This window comes from Akebia trifoliata, chromosome 6, assembly GCF_017979445.1.
Source record: "Akebia trifoliata isolate Shusen 1 chromosome 6, ASM1797944v1, whole genome shotgun sequence".
NCBI lineage: Eukaryota > Viridiplantae > Streptophyta > Magnoliopsida > Ranunculales > Lardizabalaceae > Akebia > Akebia trifoliata.
The window spans coordinates 23,704,307-23,709,322 of record NC_141380.1 but is presented as its reverse complement, the minus strand read 5'-3'; the positions used below and the strand labels follow the sequence as shown (position 1 = coordinate 23,709,322).

The 5,016-nt window shown below is 32.6% G+C and overlaps 1 long non-coding RNA gene across 1 annotated transcript; it reads right to left on the bottom strand.

Annotated features, from left to right (window-relative positions):
• Positions 1-466: 466 nt before the first annotated feature.
• On the bottom strand, positions 467-3,460 carry LOC147400447 (uncharacterized). Its single transcript, XR_015179029.1, has 3 exons — positions 3,232-3,460; positions 1,324-1,418; positions 467-774 (listed from the first exon to the last, which is right to left on the bottom strand). It is a non-coding gene; the product is annotated as an uncharacterized LOC147400447 (long non-coding RNA).
• Between the last annotated feature and the right edge of the window lie 1,556 nt (positions 3,461-5,016).

Genomic DNA, 5,016 nt, shown 5'->3' with positions numbered 1-5,016 from the left:
AGATTGATTTTCTTTCATGATGAGACTTTTGAGACCATTAAATTTTTCTCTCATATTACTAGTCCCGTCATAACCTTATCCATGTAATCTTGACATACTTAATTCATGTCTTGAGAATAATGCTTCAATTGCTGCTTTCAACAATAAAGTCGTTGTGTCATTAACATGGACAATGCCGAAGAAATTCTCAATAATACATCCCTTTTTATCCATATAACGAATTAAAACTGCCATTTGTTCTTTGATTGATACATCACGAGATTCGTCAACCTAAATAGAAGATAGATCATTGACTATTGTATTGATAGTTTCACTTGCAATACAACGTACAATATCTGTGGCGTCCCGCCAAACGCTAACACAAATCCCCATGTCAGATCTCGAGGTACTAGGTGGCACCTCAAAATTTTGGCATGGTCTCCTCTGGTTATGTTAGCATTCCAAGGCGTTCAATTTGCACCTGATAAACGACATACATTCCTGTATATATGCATTCAAAATATAATACTAGCGGAAGCCTATATACATCTAATAACGTATAAAAATCAGAGTGTGGAAGAAGAAGTTTATATACATGATTATACAGGAATTCCTCACTCTAACAAAATTCCTATCACTCAGAACAAAATCTATATTACTCTCAGACAAATCGACACCACTAGGGGTAATAACCCCAATACTCACCAGGTAATGGACTCTGGTCGTCTATCTGACCCACCAGATGGTCCTCACTCGGTAGTTCTATGCCCGCCTCGCCAACTGCAGGTTCTGAAGCTAAAAAAAATAGGAAGGAATGGGTGAGTAACAATGGTTACCCAGTAAGGAAACAAACAATTTCTGTCAATAACCTCTCCTAGCATGAACAAATAATCATACTAAATCATTTTAACAATATAAAATTTTACAAAATAAACTACGATTAACTTAACATCACAATTTCATAAGCATGATCAATAATCAACAAATGGGGTTCTCTGCTCCTATATATTCATAAAAGGAATAATATTTCATCAAAAAATTAATAATGGGGCTCCGCCCCCTATATATTCATAAAAGAAATAACAATATATCTTCAATAAGTAAACAATAGGGCTCCGCCCCCCTGTATATTCAATATTTCATCGATAAATTAATAATAGGACTCTGCCCCCCTGTATATTCATAAAAAGAATACTATTATTTCACTAATAAGTAAATAATAGGGCTCCGCCCCCCTGTATATTCATAAAAGAAATATAAAATTTTCATTACTAAATTAACAATTGGGCTCTGCCCTTTATACATTTATAAAAAGAAATAACGACATAAGTTTAAAGTGAATACCTTTGAAGTTAATTTTGATGCTTGAATAACAGAATTGGAAGAGTATTGATCGTTGATGAATCAAGGCTTAGGTTGGGTGATAAATTGCAAAGTTCCTGCAAAATTATACTTGCTTGAGTAAAAAATATAAAAAGTAAATAATAAAAAGCTTAAGAAAAAATGTTAAAATATACACACTAACTTTTATTGGTAACACATCAATTAATTAAATTATTTATTCCACACTGATAAGGAAATATGCACATCATCTATTTAAAAGATTAATATTAATACACCATTGCCTTTAGCATATCACATGCTTATGCAATGATAGCAAGGAAACACAACACATTTGAAGGGAATATTCATTAATAATTTAGCAAGGTTTATATTAATTCCAACTGTAGACATAAAATGGATTAATGACCATGATTACGAGGTTGAGCTTTTGTAGGTTTGAGTATTTCCCTGTTTTTGACGTGACTGATTTATTCAATGTGACCCACAAAAACATTGAGGCAATTCATAAATTATGTTTGAGTATACCATTTTTATTTTTTTCTTTCCTAGTGTTACTACCCATCCATCTCAACATCCTCATCTCTGCTACACTCGTTATATGAACAACTTATTTCTTGATTACCCAACATTATCCTCCATAAGCATGCTACTCTTACTGTTATCTTGTAAAAAAATTCCTTGATCAATGGAAGTTGGTTACCAAATGCTTCGTAAGCTCTCAATTTTATTCTAATAGCACTAAAGAGCTCTGAACGTGTGTTCTTCGTTGAGTTGGAGTTTGAAGTCAACGTGGCATTTTAAGATAAAATAAATAGGTAATTTAGTAAAGACCTGTTGATAATCGAAAGGGGAGGTATTATGTTTTGAAATTATGAAAATATTCTTCAATTAAAATTAATCTAATTATGTTTGATCTAATTGTTCTAAACACGATAACCTTGAGAATCTTAATTGTTTTTAAGTTAATTTCTCATCGATCTAAATCTAAATATTGTAGTTTTGAAACTTAATCTCATCGTTTTAAACTCGTTCTCATCAATTTTAACTCAATTTCATATTTGTCAACCTAATCTCATCGTTTTCATCTCATCCCAAAGGCATTCTTTAACCCAATGGATTAACATAAAGCACGTGTCCATGCTATACTTTATTCTTGTTTGCAAATATATTAAAGAACTTGTATAAAAATATTGTTTCTCATCAGAAAGATAAGGTTTTCTTAAGAGTCCTGGGAAGTTATATCCATGCCTTCATGGCATCATGATGTTAAAAGAAATAAAACTAAGAGAAAATGGAGATAAAACTCAATACAGCAAATGCACATAATTGCCTAAAAATGCGGCTGCTGCCTGCTATCACAAATTACATAAAAATACCATAGAATCATTCAAACATAACAGCTTTTCATACAAGCAAGGGGTTCTTAACTTTTTTTTTTTCTTTTGTTTTGGGTATTTTTTTTTCTTGTATGAAAAGTTATTTTGTTTGAATGTTTCTATGGTTGCACAATATCATCCTGAGCTATAAAAACATCTAAATAAATACCCCACCTTTCAAAAGGAAATTGAGGTAGCAAAAAATCAATCAATCAAAAATACAGAAGCATTAGGAATTCATATCCTCACCAATTACTCCACTAGAAACAGAAATTATGAATCTCTTGGAAAAGAGCAACTCGATGTATATACATTAAAAATGAACACAATACAAACAATCCTCAAATAAACAAAAGAAGTTCAAAAGATAAGCAACAAAACATGTGTACCACAATAAATTGGTTTCCAATTTCTATGAAAATTTGTATAAAATTTTCAAATTTCTTCTAGGGTTCGAATACCCCCTTCACACACATAGAAACCTCTCACAAAATCAAAATCTCCACAATGAAGAGAGAGAGAAATTACATACCTAAGAACAGTTTGAGGTTCGAATTCGTGGTGTTATTCTCACCTTATCGGCTGGTGGTAATGGAGAGGGAGCCGTCTAGGGTTTGTAGTCTATAGATTGTGAGACTCTCTTGAGTCTTGGAGAAGAAACTTTGGTGATGGTTGGAGGTGATGGAGACGGAAGGGCTTGTAGAGTTGTAGTCGTAGATCGTGAGAGAGAGAGATTTCAAGTTTTCTTGCCTTGCCTTGGAGAAGAGATGGACTGTAGGTAGTAGAAAAGTTTTTGTTTTTTTTTTTTAATCTTTAATTTCTGTGGACTGTGGGGGCAAAGTACAAAAAAAAAAATTTCAAAAACTCTGTGGAGGAAAACCAATAAATGTTTAAGTTTTTTCTAAAATTATCATTACCTTCCTTTTATTTTTAAAAATTTTTGTGGGGGCAATTGCCCCCACTGTAAATCCGCCCCTAGATGTTAATACGAGGCTTCACCAACTTTGTTTATTGGTGATTTGTCTTTGAGTTCTAGTTTCTATTTCAATTATTTTGTAGTTATATACATTCTTATAAGTCAGATTTGTTCAATTTTCCATCGCGATATTATATTTTATCACCATATTGTTTATTTATGTCATTATCAATTGTAGGAATGTTATTTTAGCGCCTTAGCTTTTAGCATACAATCATGGGGATTTGTGTTAGAATTTGAGGGTGCTAGAATAGTAAAGGAGGAGTTACTACAAACTTAATCATCAATGGTCTAATGGAAATCATGTCTAAAGGAATTATGGATGGATAACTTGACCGAGTCAACTCAAAAAATTGAGTGTTCACCGAGTTAAAGCAATTGTACAATAATGACCACGCCTCATGTTAGTTACAAATACCCTGAGGATTGCATTACTAAGATCATAAACACAAAACATCATAGATTATCGTGATCATGAATGCAAGGTATCATGGAAAATATGTTACAACTGAATTTAATGCCCAACTTTAATGAGCTCCGCTTTACAAAAAGTGGGACTTCTCCCACTCAAGCCTTAAGGATAAAACACAATATTTTTTCTTTAATTTTCTTTTTTTTATCAAGTAATAGCTTAATCACCAGAGGTTCTTTGGCCAACACCACATTGGTGACTTTTCAGGTGAAACTAACAAAAAAGACTCAATCAAGTTTATCAGTTCATTTAAGATGAAATGAATAGAAAGCTAAAAGTTCATCAGAGAAGACGACTGAAATACAACATTTATTACTACCCAAATCTCAAGGTGTCAGAAGTCTGAAAAATTGCCTATAGGAGATAAATAAAGGGGAACAACTATCTGATTTTAATATATAAAATATAATTTGTCCGCGTCTATCGGAATGAGCATTCTCTTTGAGGTTAAGAGGAAAGTAAATAAAGTTGGACGGATATTTATTAAAAAAGGGAGAAAATGATGAAATATACAAAGTTGAAGGGGTATTTTTATAAATGGGGTAGTAGAAGAAATGCAATAAGTTAGATATCTATTTTTTGGAAAAGCGAATAAAGTTGAAAACTATGCTTGAGATATGTGCAAGATTGAATTTGAAAATTTCTTTGTAGATATAAACACTAAGAAGACAACCATTGTATTTTTATTTTATATACTATTATTTGCCCGTGCCTTGGGTTGCAACTCGGGAGGGTTGGAGATCAACCCGTGCCCAACCCATACTTGACAAGTACCAACTTGTGTTTGTGCCCAACTCCACCTTGGGCATAAAATACTCAACTCAAGCCCAACCTAAGTCAGGTTGGCTTATTCCTCAAAAATACTAGAT